Consider the following 19,921-nt stretch of genomic DNA (forward strand, 5'->3'; position numbering starts at 1 on the left):
TTCAGCACTGCCAGCTGTTCCCCTGCTGTGGAGATGGCAAGTCTCCTGCTGCCTTCACCTGCCAAAATCCAGTAGGCCCCAGCCTGCTCCTCGCCTAATCCTGGGCTCCAACAGCGTCAGTTGGTGTTCAGAAGTGTCGTCTCCACAGAGCCAAACACGTTCGTTCAAGTGTTAGTGGGGTTCAGCACTGCCAGCTGTTCCCCTGCTGTGGAGATGGCAAGTCTCCTGCTGCATTCACCTGCCAAAATCCAGTAGGCCCCAGCCTGCTCCTCGCCTAATCCTGGGCTCCAACAGCGTCAGTTGGTGTTCAGAAGTGTCGTCTCCACAGAACCAAACACATTCGTTCAAGTGTTAGTGGGGTTCAGCACTGCCAGCTGTTCCCCTGCTGTGGAGATGGCAAGTCTCCTGCTGCCTTCACCTGCCAAAATCCAGTAGGCCCCAGCCTGCTCCTCGCCTAATCCTGGGCTCCAACAGCGTCAGTTGGTGTTCAGAAGTGTCGTCTCCACAGAACCAAACACATTCGTTCAAGTGTTAGTGGGGTTCAGCACTGCCAGCTGTTCCCCTGCTGTGGAGATGGCAAGTCTCCTGCTGCCTTCACCTGCCAAAATCCAGTAGGCCCCAGCCTGCTCCTCGCCTAATCCTGGGCTCCAACAGCGTCAGTTGGTGTTCAGAAGTGTCGTCTCCACAGAGCCAAACACGTTCGTTCAAGTGTTAGTGGGGTTCAGCACTGCCAGCTGTTCCCCTGCTGTGGAGATGGCAAGTCTCCTGCTGCATTCACCTGCCAAAATCCAGTAGGCCCCAGCCTGCTCCTCGCCTAATCCTGGGCTCCAACAGCGTCAGTTGGTGTTCAGAAGTGTCGTCTCCACAGAACCAAACACATTCGTTCAAGTGTTAGTGGGGTTCAGCACTGCCAGCTGTTCCCCTGCTGTGGAGATGGCAAGTCTCCTGCTGCCTTCACCTGCCAAAATCCAGTAGGCCCCAGCCTGCTCCTCGCCTAATCCTGGGCTCCAACAGCGTCAGTTGGTGTTCAGAAGTGTCGTCTCCACAGAACCAAACACATTCGTTCAAGTGTTAGTGGGGTTCAGCACTGCCAGCTGTTCCCCTGCTGTGGAGATGGCAAGTCTCCTGCTGCCTTCACCTGCCAAAATCCAGTAGGCCCCAGCCTGCTCCTCGCCTAATCCTGGGCTCCAACAGCGTCAGTTGGTGTTCAGAAGTGTCGTCTCCACAGAACCAAACACATTCGTTCAAGTGTTAGTGGGGTTCAGCACTGCCAGCTGTTCCCCTGCTGTGGAGATGGCAAGTCTCCTGCTGCATTCACCTGCCAAAATCCAGTAGGCCCCAGCCTGCTCCTCGCCTAATCCTGGGCTCCAACAGCGTCAGTTGGTGTTCAGAAGTGTCGTCTCCACAGAGCCAAACACGTTCGTTCAAGTGTTAGTGGGGTTCAGCACTGCCAGCTGTTCCCCTGCTGTGGAGATGGCAAGTCTCCTGCTGCATTCACCTGCCAAAATCCAGTAGGCCCCAGCCTGCTCCTCGCCTAATCCTGGGCTCCAACAGCGTCAGTTGGTGTTCAGAAGTGTCGTCTCCACAGAACCAAACACGTTCGTTCAAGTGTTAGTGGGGTTCAGCACTGCCAGCTGTTCCCCTGCTGTGGAGATGGCAGTCTCTCCTGCTGTCTCCGCATTACAAAGACAGTAGGCCTCTGCCTACACCCTCCTATTTCCTGGGCTTCAACACAGCCAGTTGTAGTTCGGAAGTGCCGTCCACACGGAAAGAGACACTTGCTCCCGTGTCTCAGTGGGGTTCAGTAACGTCAGCTGATCCCCTGCTGTGTGGATGGCAGTCTCTCCTGCTGTAAACTCATTCAAAATACAGTAGGCCTCTGCCTACACCCTCCTATTTCCTGGGCTTCAACACAGCCAGTTGTAGTTCGGAAGTGCCGTCCACACGGAAAGAGACACTTGCTCCCGTGTCTCAGTGGGGTTCAGTAACGTCAGCTGATCCCCTGCTGTGTGGATGGCAGTCTCTCCTGCTGTCACCTCATTCAAAATTCAGTAGGCCTCTGCCTACACCCTCCTATTTCCTGGGCTTCAACACAGCCAGTTGTAGTTCGGAAGTGCCGTCCACACGGAAAGAGATACTTGCTCCCGTGTCTCAGTGGGGTTCAGTAACGTCAGCTGATCCCCTGCTGTGTGGATGGCAGTCTCTCCTGCTGTCACCTCATTCAAAATTCAGTAGGCCTCTGCCTACACCCTCCTATTTCCTGGGCTTCAACACAGCCAGTTGTAGTTCGGAAGTGCCGTCCACACGGAAAGAGATACTTGCTCCCGTGTCTCAGTGGGGTTCAGTAACGTCAGCTGATCCCCTGCTGTGTGGATGGCAGTCTCTCCTGCTGTAAACTCATTCAAAATACAGTAGGCCTCTGCCTACACCCTCCTATTTCCTGGGCTTCAACACAGCCAGTTGTAGTTCGGAAGTGCCGTCCACACGGAAAGAGATACTTGCTCCCGTGTCTCAGTGGGGTTCAGTAACGTCAGCTGATCCCCTGCTGTGTGGATGGCAGTCTCTCCTGCTGTAAACTCATTCAAAATACAGTAGGCCTCTGCCTACACCCTCCTATTTCCTGGGCTTCAACACAGCCAGTTGTAGTTCGGAAGTGCCGTCCACACGGAAAGAGACACTTGCTCCCGTGTCTCAGTGGGGTTCAGTAACGTCAGCTGATCCCCTGCTGTGTGGATGGCAGTCTCTCCTGCTGTCACCTCATTCAAAATTCAGTAGGCCTCTGCCTACACCCTCCTATTTCCTGGGCTTCAACACAGCCAGTTGTAGTTCGGAAGTGCCGTCCACACGGAAAGAGATACTTGCTCCCGTGTCTCAGTGGGGTTCAGTAATGTCAGCTGATCCCCTGCTGTGTGGATGGCAAAGTCTCCTGCTGCCTACACAGTCGTACCACTACTGATTTTTAACCGTGCTCCAATTAGGCCTGTGGCTCCACTGTCTCTCGTATTTCCCCTGTCCTCCAACCCTGCCAGTTACAGCTCCGAAGTGGCGTCTGCACAATCCACACTTGTTCCTGTGTTACAGGTGTTCAGTCCGATCAGTTAATCCCCTGATGTGTGTCCGGCAATGTCGCCTGCTCTGTCCACATTCCCATTATCGGAATGTGGACAGAGCAGGCGACATTGCCGGACACACATCAGGGGATTAACTGACCGGACTGAACACCTGTAACACAGGAACAAGTGTGGATTGTGCAGACGCCACTTCGGAGCTGTAACTGGCGGGGTTGGAGGACAGGGGAAATACGAAAATCAGTGAATCCACAGGCCTAAGTGGAGCTTGGTTCAAATTAGTAGTCTACAACCGATCTTAAAATTTCTTCAATGCAGCCTAAGCCTGCTCCGTGCTTGTCCCTGGGCTTCAACACAGCCAGTTGTTGCTCGGAAGTGCCGTCTTCACAGAGTAAAACACTAGCTCCTGTGTTTGTGGGGTTCAGTAACGTCAGCTGTTCCCCTGCTGTTTTGATGGCAATCTGTCCTGCTGCCTCCCAATTGACAGCACATCAGGCCTCAGCCTGCTAAGTGCTTGTCCTGGGCTCCAACATCGCCAGTTGCTGCTCATAACTGACTTTGGCACGGGTACTCCCTCCTGCCCAGCTTGGTTCCAGCCCTGCCTGCTGTTTCCGGGAAGTGTCAATGTCAGTTTGCCACCCCAAGTTGCCATGTCGTGTTGCGGTTGGGTTAGCCGAGGCTAGGGTGCCAGCAGTTTAGGTGCTTTCTATGTGGACTGCGGGTTCTGGTAAGAAAGGTTTGTTCCATAGTGCCAGTAGGACAAGCACCCCCTGTAGGACTGTGTGATTCGGTAACTGCGGCCAGCTTGCGGCATGCCAACTTTGCTTTTCAGGGGTAACTTCTGATACCCCTCCGGGTTCCAGCACCGTCAGCTGGTTCTCATCAGAGCCTTTGGCCTAGGTGCCTCCATCTCGGTATCCGAGTTCCAGCAACGTCTGCTGGTCCTTGGTAGTGCTTTGTAGCACAGGTACCTCCTGCTTAGTAACCGGGTTCCAGCACCGTCAGCTGGTCCTCGGTTGTGCCATTGGCTCTTATTCCTTCTGCTGCCCCTCCGGGTGCCAGCACTGTCAGCTGGTCCTCGCTATTTCCATTTGCTCTTGCAGCTTATGCTACCCCTCCGGGTTCCAGCACCGTCAGCTGGTTCTCGTCAGAGCCTTTGGCCTAGGTGCCTCCATCTCGGTATCCGAGTTCCGGCAACGTCTGCTGGTCCTTGGTAGTGCTTTGTAGCACAGGTACCTCCTGCTTAGTAACCGGGTTCCAGCACCGTCAGCTGGTCCTCGGTTGTGCCATTGGCTCTTATTCCTTCTGCTGCCCCTCCGGGTGCCAGCACTGTCAGCTGGTCCTCGCTATTTCCATTTGCTCTTGCAGCTTATGCTACCCCTCCGGGTTCCAGCACCGTCAGCTGGTTCTCGTCAGAGCGTTTGGCCTAGGTGCCTCCATCTCGGTATCCGAGTTCCGGCAACGTCTGCTGGTCCTTGGTAGTGCTTTGTAGCACAGGTACCTCCTGCTTAGTAACCGGGTTCCAGCACCGTCAGCTGGTCCTCGGTAGTGCCATTGGCTCTTGTTCCTTCTGCTGCCCCTCCGGGTGCCAGTACCGTCAGCTGGTTCAAGAGGACAAAGAACAGGAAGACAACCACCAAGATGCAGAACAACAAGAGAGAGAAGACAAAGAAGCATAAAAAAAACAAAGCAGAAGAACATTAAGCATAAGACTAATACTCTGAGCAAATGATATTATCTTATTTATAAGCAGAAGAAGACTAAGCAGTGTATGGGGGTGAGTCCGTTCCTCCTCGTGGTGCCCCTGGAAAAGGCCTGCTTCTGCAGGCCAAACTGAACGCGGACAAATCCTGTTGTAAATCTTTTGTGACAGGCAGAACGGAAGGTGTAAACTTCTAACTTTTCTAGATAACTACAGGAATGCCTGACACAAACAAGAATATGATGAAGAAGAATAGGAAGAAGATGAAGAAGCTGAATATGTAGAATAATAATTGTTGAATAAGAAGAATATGAAGAATGTAAGAAAAGGAAGAAGAAGAAGAAGAAGAAGAATGTAAAAAAAGGAAGTAGAAGAAGAAGAAGAATGTAAAAAAAGGAATAAGAAGAAGAATGTAAAAAAAGGAAGTAGAAGAAGAAGAAGAAGAATGTAAAAAAAGGAAGTAGAAGAAGAAGAAGAAGAATGTAAAAAAAGGAAGTAGAAGAAGAAGACATACATGTCTGGCAAAATATAAATGAGGCTAACATAGTCAATATCTTTGTAACTCCTAACATCTTTAAAAAAAAAAGTTTAATTCCTGCTATTCCATTTGATTGGGCTAAACCTCTATGGCTTTAATGTCTCCTCCACCTCCCACAATACATTCTACATTATTCTTAGTTGTTTTTCTTCATGTAGAATTAACCTACAAGGAAAGAAAGGGTTTTTTTTAATTCCGATATTTTGGCCCCATTGACTTGCATTGGTTCCCGGTATCGGAATCGGCGATACCGATACTTTTTTTTAAGATCGGCCGATCCATTCCGATCCGATATTTTCAAGTATCGGCTGGTATCGCTCAACTCTATTTATAACGCTCGGACGTGAAAATAAAAAAATCATTTTTTTCCACAAAAATGATATTTTTGTCCCCAATTTTTTATTTTCCTAAGGGTAACAGGAGAAATTGGACCCCAAAAATTGTTTTGCAATTTGTCCTGAGTAGGCTGATACCCTACATGTGGGGGTAAAACACTGTTTGGGCGCATGGCAGAGCTTGGAAGGGAAGGAGCACCATATGACTTTTTCAACTCAGAATTGGCTGGAATTGAGATCAGACGCAATGTTGCATTTGGAGAGCCCCTGATGTGCCCAAACAGTGGAAACCCCCAATTCTAACTCCAACCCGAACCCCAACACACCCCTAACCCTAATCTCAGCCCTAACCCAAGCCCTAACCCTAGCCCTAACCCTAACCCTAGCCCTAATCCTAACCCTAACCCTAACCCTAGCCCTAACCCTAGCCCTAACCCTAACCCTAGCCCTAACCCTAACCCTAGCCCTAACCCTAACCCTAGCCCTAATGGAAAAATGGAAATAAATACATTTTTTTAATTTTATTATTTTTCCCTAACTAAGGGGGTGATAACGGGGGGTTTGATTTACTATTTATGGCGGTTTTTATTTTTGTCAGCTGTCGCACGCTAAAAGACGCTTTTTATTTTAAAAATAGTTTTTGCATCACCACATATTGAGAGCTATAATTTTTCCGTATTTTGACCCACCGAGTCATGTGAGGTCTTATTTTTTGCGGGACGAGTTGACGTTTTTATTGGTACCATTTTCGGGCACGTGACATTTTTTGATTGCTTTTTATTCTGATTTTTGTGACGCAGAATGAACAAAAACCAGCGTTTCATGAATTTCTTTTGGGGGAGTGCGTTTACACCGTTCCGTGTGCGGTAAAATTGATAAAGCGGTTTTATTCTTCGGGTCAGTACAGTTACAGCGATACCTCATTTAGGTTTTTTTTATGTTTTGTCGGTTTTATGCAATGAAAACTATTTTATATAAAAAATAATTATTTTTGCATCGCTTTATTCTGCGAGCTATAACTTTTTTATTTTTTCGCTGATGATGCTGTGTGGTGGCTCGTTTTTTGCGGGACAAGATGACGTTTTCAGCGGTACCATGGATATTTATATGCGTCTTTTTGATCGCGTGTTATTACACTTTTTATTTGGCGGTATGATAATAAATCAATATTTTTTGCTTCGTTTTTTATTTTTATTTTTTAAGGGGTTCGCTAAAGGGGTTAACTAATGGGACAGTTTTATAGGGCGGGTCGTTACGGACGCGGCGATACCTAATATGTGTACTTTTATTGTTTTGGTTTTTTTTTCTTTTCAAAAAATGAATTTATTGGGGAATATTTTTTTTTTTTTTACTAATTTATTTGGCGATTTTTTTAAAATTATTTTTACACTTTTTTTAAATTTTTTTTTTACTTTATTACATAGTCCCAGGTGGGACATCACTGTCCTGTGACAGATCGCTGATCTGTCACATCACAGATCACTGTGACAGATCAGCAATCTGTCACAGGCAGTGCACAAGGCTTCCTCATGCCTGCGCTTTGAAGGCACTGAGGAAGCCAGCTTCCTCCAGGCCCCCGAAGGCCCCCGTCGCCATCTTGGATCCGGGGGCCTGGAGGAAAGGAGTCCCCCGCAGCAGCGCTGCACATTGCGCTGCCGTGGGGGGCTCAGGGAAGCACGGAGGGAGCCCCCTCCCTGCCGATGCTTCCCTTTAACTCCCGGTACACCGCGATCATGTTTGATCGCGGTGTGCAAGGGGTTAACGTGTCGGGGCGGTCCGTGACCTCCCCTGACACATAGTGCCGGGTGTCAGCTGTGATAATCAGCTGACACCCGGCCGCAATCAGCGGCGCTCACCACGTGGGCGCAGCTGATCGCGCTAGACGTACTATCCCGTCCATGGGCATAGGGGCCCGGGTCCCATGGACGGGATAGTACGTCTGATGTCAGGAAGGGGTTATACAATAATTTTTATTGCTGTAAAAGCTATATAGACAATGGTGAATTTCAGTTCAAAAGACTATCATATAACATGTGACTTGATTGTATGATGTGGAAAAAGTGGTTTTCCCAGTGGACTTTACCATACAGTTTAATCCAGATGCTCTTATCTCCTCCCATCAACCTTCAACATTAATACAGAAAAATTCTTTCACCGTTTATAGGTAAATAAAGCAATTGTTGATGTTACATTACTAATGTCCAAAATGCATGTGTAAACTACAGTGGGTACGGAAAGTATTCAGACCCCTTTACATTTTTCACTTTGTTTCATTGCAGCCATTTGGTAAATTAAAAAAAAAATCATATTTTTCTCATTAATGTACACTCTGCACCCCATCTTGACTACAAAAAACCCAGAAATGTATAATTTCTTGCAAGTTTACTAAAAAATAAAAACTGAAATATCACATGGTCATAAGTATTCAGACCCTTTGCTCAGTATTGAGTAGAAGCTCCCTTTTGAGCTAGTATAGCCACGAGGCTTCTTGGGAATAATGCAACAAGTTTTTCACACCTGGATTTGGGGATCCTCTGCCATTCTTCCTTGCAGTTCCTTTCCAGTCCCATTAGGTTGATGGTGAATGTTGGTGGACAGCCATTTTCAGGTCTCTACAGAGATGCTCAATTGGGTTTAGGTCAGGGCTCTGGCTGGGCCAGACAATAATGGTCATAGAGTTGTTCTGAAGAAGCTCCTCTGTTATTTTAGCTGTGGGCTTATGGTCATTGTCCTGTTGGAAGGTGAACCTTCGGCCAAGTCTGAGGTCCAGAGCACTCTGAAAGAGGCAGGTGATAAGCAGTGCCTGGTTTTCTCCACACATACAGCTTAGAATTATCACCAAAAAGTTCTATCTTCGTCTCATCAGACCAGAGAATCTTATTTCTCATAGTCTGGGAGTCCTTCATGTCTTTTTTAGCAAACTCTATGCAGGCTTTCATATGTCTAGCAGTGAGGAGAGGCTTCCGTTGGGCCACTCTGCCATGAAGGCCTGACTGGTGGAGGGCTGCAGTGATAGTTTACTTTGTGGAACTTTCTCCCATCTCCCTACTGCATCTGTGGAGCTCAGCCACAGTGATCTTGGGGTTCTTATTTACCTCTTTCACCAAGGCTCTTCTCCCACGATTGCTTAGTTTGGCTGGATGGCTAGGTCTAGGAAGACATCTGGTGGTCCCAAACATCTTCCATTTAAGGATTATGGAGGCCACTTTGCTCTTAGGAACCTTGAGTACTGCAGAAATTCTTTTGTAACCTTTGCCAAATCTGTGCCTTGCTACATTTCTGTCTCTGAGCTCCTTGGCCAGTTCCTTTGACTTCATGATTCTCATTTGGTCTGACATGCACTGTAAGCTATGAAGTCTTATATAGAGAGGTGTTCCTTTACAAATCAAATCCTATCAGTTTAACTAAACACAACTGGACTCCAATGAAGGAGTAGAACCATCTCAAGGAGGATTACAAGGAAATGGACAGCATGTGACTTAAAGGGAACCTGTCACTCCCCAGGGCGTTTTTAAGTAAAAGAGCCACCTTCAGCAGCACTAAGGCTGCATTCTGTGAAGAGGCGCTTCTGTTTCTGATCCCCAGGAACGCCGAAATATTAACTTTTATAAATAGGTCCCCATACCTGTAATACGTCCCATAGGTATGGTGCGTCCCCCTGTAGCAGCCACATCCCCACCATCAATCATGCCTGCACTGCACCGCCTCCTCCTGCCTTGCTGTCGCTGTCACATGGCACAGTGCAGGCACCCGCCGGCAACAGTTCTCGGGCATGTGCAATGCGCGCTGCCCGGGAACTGACATCAGGCTATCGCACCTGCGCGTTTTGCAGGCTCCAGATTCCCAGCCCCGCAGTGTGAATACATCATAACACATTGCGGGGCGGGACCTGGCGCCCGCGAAACACACAGGCGCGATAGCCTGTCAGTTCCTGGGCAGTGCGCACTGCGCATGCCCGAGAACTGTTGCCGGCGGGCGCCTGCACTGTTACATGTAACGGTGACAGCAAGGCAGGAGGAGGCAGCGCAGGGCGAGCATGATTGACAGCAGGGAGGCGGCTGCTACAGGGGGATGCACCATACCTATGGGACGTACTACAGGTATGGGGACCTATTTATAAAAGTTAATATTTCGGCGTTACTGGGGATCAGAAACAGAAGAGCCACCTTTACAGAATGCAGCCTTAGTGCTGCTGAAGGTGGCTCTTTTACTTAAAAACGCCCTGGGGGGGTGACAGTTTCCCTTTAAATATGAGTGTCTGAGCAAAGGGTCTGAATACTTATAATCATGTGATATTTCAGTTTTTCTTTTTTAATAAATTTGAAAAAATTTCTACATTTCTGTTTTTTTTTCCAGTCAAGATGGGGTAAAGAGTGTGCAATAAAGAGAAAAAAATGAACTTTTTTGAATTTACCAAATGGCTGCAATTGTTAAGGGGAGAATATATGGCATATGAATATATACAAGAATCAAAACTGTACCACTATATAGACGCTTTGCTGAGTATTGGGATCATGTTGCTTTAAGATACTTCTGATTTTCTGAGAATTGTTTCTGTATTGTATAACCCAACTAGGCTTCATGCAATACTGGGTGGACTGGGTGGACTAGGGTGGATCGGGCTAGAAAACAATAATTATGTACATAATGATTATGTAGCGATATGGGAACATATGAGATCCCACGAGATCAATACTAATTTACTATTTGGGGTAAACAGTAATTTGGAAATGCACCCATGATGTAACACAATGATTTCTGTTATAAAAACTGTACACCTTGGATTAAAGATAGAGAAGAATCATATTGACATGATACACCTTGTCTTGTGTATTCTTTTCTCCGTGCACGTAAAATCTCTGCCAGAGATCCAATTCGGCCACAGACAATTAAGACGGGCCACACCCTAGTGTGGCAGAATCCATAGAAATCAACAGTTGGCGCTCAAACAGTGGGGCTCAGGGCGATACCAGATGATCACAGCCGCAACAAAATCTCCCCCTGGACGGACGTCTTTCCAGCAGGACGAGGCTGCAGCTCGAGACCTGGTGAGAAAATATATCATCTTACCTACCCTTCTGTATTCACGTCCGGCTGGGAGGAGATAGTTGGCTGTCTTCTCTGAACCCTTAAACTGACCACGTTTGAAAGTCCTGAGCCTACGAACCAGGTCAGATATATAATTCCTTAATTGTCTGTGTGTATTGTCTGGTCTAACCAATTCGGAGGGTGTGTCTAGAATCTGTCTAGTATCTGTTAAAAACTATTTCATACAGCACTAGGGCTACTAGAAACATACAGAGCAAGGGGGGTGTTCACACTGGGTTATCACCCTGGTTCCGACCTTAGACGGTCGAAAAAGTTATAGGTATATACATATACACATATAGGTGCTCACGTCCGGCCATACGCCCACAGTATAAACTGGGCCCGGTGACGTGAATGACACGGCATATATATATTTTTAAGGAAAGAGGTGATTACTATTTTTCCCCCTCTGCTGAAATATCAACCACCTATCTAGAGGTGATTACCACTATTTACTACAAGTCCTAGCACCAAAAACCCACCCTGGTCACGATTTCCTTAATTGTCTGCCTTATCTGCTTTGCCTCTCTGCTTTGCTGTTTTGGTTGTTTGCATACGTGATTGTTACCTCAGCCAGCCTGAAAAGAAAAATATAGATAGGGAGACGTACTGAGCAAATTCACTGTCACTCTGGTTCCGGTCCTGCTCTCGGCTTGACCGATGATCGCAGAAGTCTGAACTGTGTCTCTCCCAGTGGGCAAGTGGGAGTAGGGGCTTGATTACTCTGAGTGATTTTCCAACCTCTAAGTGGTTGGTGACTTCTTGCGGGGTTCCCACCGGACATCACCTGGCTAAGGTGATGGTGTTTTATCTGCAGCATAGGTTCATAAGTTATACGGGTGAAAGGGTAATTATACTAATTACAATTACCGTGTTGATGTGACAGTGATTGCTCTCTCCCTGAAAAGTATGGTTTGCCCAGGTGTAGATTTTTCACCTCTACAAATCAGGCTGGCATATGGATAGGTAAATTGTGAATTGTTTTGGTGTCAAGGATTCGCAGCATTTGATGTCAGTACCAGTTTTATATTTATTGTCTTTTGTCTTTTGTAGTGTGTATGATTTGCCGGCAGGAGGCGTACTAGCATGTGGTTAAAATTTTTAAATGCATTCTATGTGTGTATACATATATATGTTGTGAAATTAGAGAACTGGATAAACTGGTTTTGTTCTGCATACTATAATTATAAGGTTAGTTGTTAAAATTTGTTCAGGTAGAAAGAGAATTACTTGAATGGTAATTGCTTGATTTGTACAGATATCTCTGTGAGATTCGAAATCCATTGTTACTTTTTAGTTATTGTTTTACTAAGGTCACTACATTTCTCTGTGAGATGCTTTCTTTGATATGTTTTAAAGCAAAAGTTTTGAGGAAACAGAAATTTTAACAATTTATTAGGTATTTTTAGACTATGCAGTTTCTGGATACACAAAATTTGTGAAATACTCTGGTGTTAGTTGTTGGTTAATTCCCTATATTACTGTGTTCAAGATAGCTAGACATCACTATGTTGATTGAAGACCCCTTTACTCAGACATAAGGAGTACATACAGCTTTTACAGTCACATATCCCACTGTTCATAACCCCGTGAGAATTTGTTTCAAGACGCACACATACATATGTTTTTCAGATATACTCAGAATTCAGATGATAGAATGGGTGGGAGCAGTCAGTCGATATCTATAAGACAGATATGACCCATAGTGGAGTGAGAAAGAAAATGTACGTTAAGAAACCCTCCGATCACGAGGGGAGGAGCATTAAATAAGAAGTGATGGAAGAATGTGTTAATGAGTAGAGAGCAGCGTCCCAGCCTCAGGTACTATGAGGTGTAACAGGACCCTGAAGCATTTTATAAGATGGCAGAGGAAGTTAGGAAAAAAAAGGCATGAGGAGAGGAATATAACAAGATTGCTGAATTTTATGCAAAACAAATATTTACACAGGAAGATGTGTCAGTTGCAATATCTTCATTACATTCATTTATACTTCTATATACATTCCCGATGACTGGACGTGTGCCAGCTGTCAAACGCAGAATGCAGAATATCGTGAGACTTGTTCTGACTGTCAGATGACCTACCCAAAGAGCTGTACCTTCTTTCCAACTATTTTTATAGAGTCATGGCACGTCTTATGCTACATCCTGTCCAGCATCCATTATAGTTTTATTAATTAATGTAGTTTATGAAAAGAATAATGAAGAAAAAGATGAATATGATATGGAGGTATATAATTAAACAGAACAGGAGAAGACAGGAAATAAAGAGCTCAGACTGATAATCTACAGTATTTATCGTTATATGGTGGGGGGGACATAATTATCATCATCATCTTTTAAGCCTTAAAGCTCATTCTTTTGTACACAATCTACTCCACGCAAGGACTCCTGGAAATACCAGGAGACAGATACCCTAGTAAGCAGCTTGCCAGACCCCCCATTCTCCAGGATGTCATGCAGGGAAAAGGAGAACCTGTGGATAATTTCTTCCACCAATGTAACAAAAAGTTTCTGGATCTCAGATTTGAAATGCAAATTAGTTCCCAGTTGGAAGAAGCTTGACACCCACCAACATCGAGCTCCAGATTATAATAAGGTATTGGCATACTGAGTCCACAACCCATGAAAGTATGTATACTCTTACAGCCCCCCCCCACACAAAAATACAATGGAGAAACAACATCTCTCACCCAGACAGAGGTTGAGGATACTCCGCTCAAATTCCTTGTGGGTCCCGATGCAATCAGAAGAGTAATCAGGGATATTGATCTACTTGCTGAAGAAGTATGTAGTCTTTTCTTTTTTTACGGGACACATCTGTAGATCATGTGGGCATTGAACTAATGGCACTGATCCCAGACTCAATATTGGCAGGCTGAAAATCCAGTTTGTAAAGGTGTGGCCGAAGCCAGTAGCCCTGCTACCAAGGAAATTACAATATTCACCCTCCATTTCACAATCTGCAATTATTTTGATCTAGTAATGGATGATACATGATTTGTGTGCTGTCAGTGAAGTTATAGTACTGAACACATCTATGGTGCCAAACCCACACACTATGTTTTATTTTATCAATTCTATTTATTTTTCTATGGTTTATGGTGATTGACCTGGCCAATGCTTTCTTCAGTTTATTTCTACATGCTGCAAGCCAGTACCTGTTTGTTTTTACATATGGTGCCAGCAATATATTTGGATTATGATGTCTCAAGGGGCACAGTATAGCTTCTCTATGTTCACCCGAGCCATGACCATGGTCCTGGAGCCCTGGAAGAGGATACATCCCACAGTCACTTTTTTTTTACAATACATATGGATGACCTCTGACCCTGATTGAAGACAGCCAAGACAATACTGCTCTTCTACACATGCAACCTTTTTATAACTATTTTAAGGTTAACCAAAGAAGACATCAATGCGTTTTATATGCTAAATTGCAATCACATTTTCACAGCACTAGGACTGCCAGGCTATACCGAACTGTTTTGTCTGTTTGTCATGATGAAGCCTGACCATGTAAATGGAGTCCTAACACAGCTTCACGGAGGAAGACAATGCCCTCCTGGCTTCTACTCTCCAAGACTTGACCAAGTGGCTCGTGAAGTCCAAACTCGCATGAGAACCGTGTTTGCAACCCACCTGTGCTGGACAAAGCTTCTGATATTTTTATGGGTCACCAGTTGAAGATCCTGGCCCAAAGCACCTGTCTGCAATGCCCTACTCTGCTCCCGGACAACATCACCATCTCCAGATGTGCTGTCCATAATCCAGCTACTCTTCTACCTCTGCCAAAGGGGGGAGGAAGATGGAGGATGAAAACCACATCTCTGACACATTAGTGGAAGAGGTAGTCGACTCTGAAATGGCTGAACGCGATTGTCTTGCTGTCATGAGGCAAGAGAACACCTGGAAGATCCTGACCTGACGCTCTTTCTGGATAGACCAAGGTATGCAGACCAAGAAGGCCATTTGCACACTGGTATAGCAGTAGCCACAGAAGATACATGCTGCCAGCAAAACCACTGCCTACACCCAAAGGCAGGACCGCAGGCCTTGACAGAAGCATACGAGAGGTCCACTCAACATGAAGCTATCAAGATCAATCTGGAGGGCAAGAGACTTCATCACATCCAATGGAACGCCTGTCAGACACCACAAAGCCAAACAAGAATTAATGGAGTCCTTGTTGATGCCAGGAAGAGTTGCGGTGGTAAAAGTAAAAGCACACACACTGGAGACACTTCAAGGGAAGCAGTGGGCAACAGACTAGCTGAAGTAACAGCAAAAGAAGCAGCAGTAATACCGGTTGATACGGAAACAGAGGAAAAGGGATAACCCTGGAAAAAGATGTTCTGACACTCCAGAAACAAGTATCCAAGGAAGAAAAGAAATGGACCTAAGATGAAGTTATACAGGATGAAATACGCCTAAGGATGAACAAGGAAAATTTAAGGCCTCGAACAAAACTCTACATACTTGATGCTATACAGGAAACAGGGGAGTCATAGCATAAGAGTTTAGTCTTTCCCTTGGGTCACACACACGCTCAAATACACACACATAATAGCAGGTCCAACAAAACTCAGCCCTATAAGATCTTACTTGTAAATATTCACAGTTTAGGATTATATTTTGTTCTTTATAATTGCCTATATGTAGACTAAGTTTAAAAACATGTGACTAAAATGCATTTTCGAGTCTTTTCATCCATCCCAGATCCTGAGGACCTAGGAGCCCACCAGATCCTGCCCGGTGACTGAGTCCTCATCGCCAACAGGGCCAACAGACGTACCCTTGAACCTAGAGATGACAGCCTGTTCCAAGTCCTGCTGACTACTACCACAGCTGTCAAGCTCGAGGGCAAGCCCACATGGATCCACGCTTCACACTGCAAGAAGGTCCCAGATCCAGAGGCCAGTGGTGACCGCCACTCTTCATCCGCCTGATACTTATCCTTTACTTAATTCACCCTGTAGTCAGTCACCAAGGGGTAGTCACTCATGAGAAGGGCATACTGACTTTCTGGTATAATGTCTCCACCCCAAGAGTAACATATCAATTTGACTACTGTCTCACAATAAGAATGTCCAGGCCCTGCAGCGAAGGGACAAATGGGTAATAAGCCTATTAAGCCGCATGACCCTGTCCAAAGCCCATTTTAAGGGTCAGAGTGGCCTTCCAGATTCAATACTCCCTGTCACTGCCGCTCACTGCCCCAAGGAGGGATGCATAATTCTCTACCTTACTATTAACAACCCCTCAGAGAATGACCAAGGGTTATATGTACTAGGCTCAAGTACTAAACTTGGGAGGGAAAATGGTGACACAAAAGGTAAATTTTGGCTAAGAAGCATAGATACCAGTGGGGGCACACAGGGAGCACTTGACAAATTCAAAGTCAAGAACGAGACAATAGTTGTGTTTAAACCACCATCCCCGTAAATAAGAATGCAAAGCGGATAAACTATTTATACAATAATCAACAACGGCCTATAAAATACACTGGGGATGCCATAAAGGCAATTATTGACCCATTAAGTTTGCAATAGTTATTTTATGTCCTTTGATCATATTTTCCTTAATTCTATGCTGCATAGCTCCATGCCTTAAGAAAATGATGATGATGACCATGGAAACCACAGTAATGACTATGCATGCCGACTTTGAAGATCCCTATATGAAAGATACTCCTATGAACCCATGAGAAGAATGACATATCCACCTCCGGAATATGCCTGCCTGAAGCAAACCAACGAGGGAAAGTCCAGGATCTGACTTCCTCCTGTGCAAAGTCCGTTAGGAGGGGGTCCATCTACTAGAGATGGGTCGTCTCGTATATACGGTGAAGATTAGTTAGCTAGGTTCCAGCATTGTTGAGATAGGTAGGCCGGGAGGACAGATCGATAGGTTCGACGAGATTAGGATTTTGATTTTGCATATTTCCAAAGGAGGGACTGTTAAGGGGAGAATATATGGCATATGAATATATACAAGAATCAAAACTGTACCACTATATAGACGCTTTGCTGAGTATTGGGATCATGTTGCTTTAAGATACTTCTGATTTTCTGAGAATTGTTTCTGTATTGTATAACCCAACTAGGCTTCATGCAATACTGGGTGGACTGGGTGGACTAGGGTGGATCGGGCTAGAAAACAATAATTATGTACATAATGATTATGTAGCGATATGGGAACATATGAGATCCCACGAGATCAATACTAATTTACTATTTGGGGTAAACAGTAATTTGGAAATGCACCCATGATGTAACACAATGATTTCTATTATAAAAACTGTACACCTTGGATTAAAGATAGAGAAGAATCATATTGACATGATACACCTTGTCTTGTGTATTCTTTTCTTCGTGCACGTAAAATCTCTGCCAGAGAATTAAGACGGGCCACACCCTAGTGTGGCAGAATCCATAGAAATCAACACAATGAAACAAAGAATGAAAAATTTAAAGGGGTCTGAATACTTTCCGTACCCACTGTACATCCAAAAGGCAGCAATAAACTGCTGTAGTCTGTGGCTGCTTTTCGTAACAACTAATACACAGATGACATCTGTCCGACTCCCAGCAGTCTATATTTCCGTAAGCAGAATCTAATCTTAAACTGTTGCCACATATTGAGAAAATATCGTTACTATAGTGTATTTTGCTTATCCTGACCTGTCCTTGAGTGCTGTTGCTGAATTCTGTCTTATATGTGTATCAATATATGTAATTGCATAATGATTGTTCTTCTAGTGATAACCATTAGCTTTTTTTCTGACTTCACCTCTACTTTTGCAGCAGATATTTCTAGCCATGTGTCAATGGAATTGCAACCCCAAACTATTTCTATGCACATGTAGCTCTCAAAGACAAGTTCAGAAATCACTGTTTAAATTCATTTGCAAATTGTTATAATAGAACTGAAGCCTCTGTCCCTCCAGCTCTATTCCCCCTCACAGCACCGTCTCCCCCTGCTTGACTGATGGCTCCTTTACCTGAAGTCTTAGGCTGAGTGCAGACGGGGTTTTGAGCCCTGCGGATTTTTCCGTGCAGAATGGAAGAAAACCGCAGGTCAAATGACCTGCATTTTTCCTGCGGATTTCTTCCATTTTTCACGCGGTTTTCATGCGGTTTTTGTGCGGTTTTCCATTGCGGTCTTCCCCCTGCGGATTTGGTGACAGGGGAGATAGAAAACCGCACAAAAGAAGTAACATGCTGCGGATTTTGTACCGCAGGAAAACCGCGTGGAAAAATCCGCAGCGTCTGCACAGCATTTTTTTTTTTTCATTCATTTTAAAGGTACTGTACATCACAATGCTGATATGCAACGTTTCTGCGCGGTAAAATCCGCTGCGGAAACGCTGCAAATCTGCATCGTGTGCACATGGCCTTACAGTACGAAGGATCTCAGTCAAACATGAGGAAAAGGCACTGGGCGGGAATAGAGCTGGCGTGATGGAGGCTTCAGATCTACCATAGAAATATGCATAGCAAATCAAACACTGACTTCTCAGCAACAGTAACAAACCCATATAAAGGCATTTCTGCTCTTTGCTTGAAAGAACTACATAAGCATATAGATATTTTGCGGTGTGAAGTCCTGCTGACAGATTCTGTTTAAGGGTGAACAACTATCAGAGTACTTCGCCAACTTTCCCATGTGTGAGTTTGATGATCAATGTATAAACTGCTAATAGGGATGAGCGAACCAGAACTGGAAACCCCGAACACAAACTTTTCAATGAATGTCCGGTTTCCTGTTCAGGTTTGTCAGTCTAATAAAGCTCGTTGAAAGGCTGCAGCACAGCCAATCAACAAGATTTTTGACTGTCTGTGGCACTTCCGTAGCCATCACCACTATGTTAAGTATTGACCGGCGCAGCACGTAACAAAGCCTGTATAAAGGCTGGATCAAGAGTGCTGGCTCCATTATGCTCTCATTAGTGCAGGGATAGGATGAAGACGGAGTGATGGACAGATAGTGACTGCACACTTGTAAGGAGGTGGCAGAGACCCTCATCTGCCTCCCCTCTCTTCTTCCCTGCATGTGGTTATTTGTGTGTATAATCTTGTAACGTTCAATATATGTATTATTGTATGTGCTGTGTTTGACTTGTCCTAATGTTATGTCTGTAGTATAGAGCTAAGTTAGTGGGCTGAGCAAGCAGCCTCCAAGCAGAAAGGAAGTCCCTGTCTGCAGTCAGTGACCGGGCACGCTGGCCCGTGGCAGGGTGTGCTCCCCTGCTGGGAGGTTGCCATACCCGTGGAGGGGACAGAGCTGCCAGGGGACTATTGGGGCACAAGAACTGCGTGTGTGCCCCTGCCAGAGACTTTAGCTCCGGAGAGCTTACTGGGATTTATTGCCTGGCCTTTTGCAGCTGTTGCTGGACATAGAGACAGCTTAGGAATTGTACCTTATTTTCTTCATCACCTTTATTAAATACAAGTTGCCACTGTTGAGCCCTACAACGTGTGATGTGTTGTGCATCCAGAGGATGCCGTTTCAACATGGAGAGCAGCCGTAACTTTGAGGTAACCAACTGTGACCTAAGGCTGGGGCTAGAACTGCCCTTTCATGTGCAAGGGGCTGGGGTGAAAACTGACTGTGATCCAGTGGACTTGCCTATGACTACCACCTCATGCCACCTTGTTACACACTCTGCAAAAAATGCTGTGTGTACTATGCAACCCATATCTTTAGTAGTACTGTTCTAATACTGTGCTAAAGGCTGCTGTGTGTATTCTGCATCCCTGCCTATGGGAGTACTGTCCTTTAAACCGCTGTGTGTACTTTGAATCCCCCTGCCTATGGGAATACTGTCCTTTAAGCCACTTTGTGTACTCTGCACGCCCCTGCCTGTGGGAGTACTGCCCTTTAAGCCACTGTGTGTGACTCCACTGGCGGTGGTTCAGTGGCCCATCCACGTGCCCCTGCTCCAGAAGTGGAAGAGAATGAGTGCACTGATGCCTAACAACTTGTTAGGTTGGAGCATGAGTATGTGGGAGGGTTAGTGCACATGGTCAGTGGACCACCTTAGCACACGTAAGATGATGATGAAACAGTTGTCAACTGCATCTTTTTGCAGTGTCCAGACTGGCAAGGAAGGCAACATTGAGGAGTCACTGGTAGATGATATCGGGATGATGAGGTCCTAGACCCCACATGGAGCGCAGACCATCCT

The 19,921-nt window shown here is 45.6% G+C and overlaps 1 protein-coding gene across 6 annotated transcripts in view; it reads right to left on the reverse strand.

Moving 5' to 3' along the window:
* The window catches only part of LOC141082037 (cytidine monophosphate-N-acetylneuraminic acid hydroxylase-like), a 296,760-nt gene that overhangs the window by 160,233 nt on the left and 116,606 nt on the right, over positions 1–19,921 (reverse strand). Inside the window, exon 1 of one of the 6 annotated variants that reach the window (XM_073566147.1) lies at positions 13,425–13,778. The exons of the other annotated variants lie outside the window; for them this stretch is intronic. The gene's annotated coding sequence lies outside the window, so the exon portion shown is untranslated. Of the gene's footprint in view, positions 1–13,424; positions 13,779–19,921 lie in introns of those variants that run through there. 6 annotated transcript variants of the gene reach the window in all.

The sequence above is a fragment of the Dendrobates tinctorius genome, unplaced genomic scaffold (genome assembly GCF_039654945.1).
Source record: "Dendrobates tinctorius isolate UK_male_01 unplaced genomic scaffold, ASM3965494v1 ptg000004l, whole genome shotgun sequence".
Lineage (NCBI taxonomy): Eukaryota > Metazoa > Chordata > Amphibia > Anura > Dendrobatidae > Dendrobates > Dendrobates tinctorius.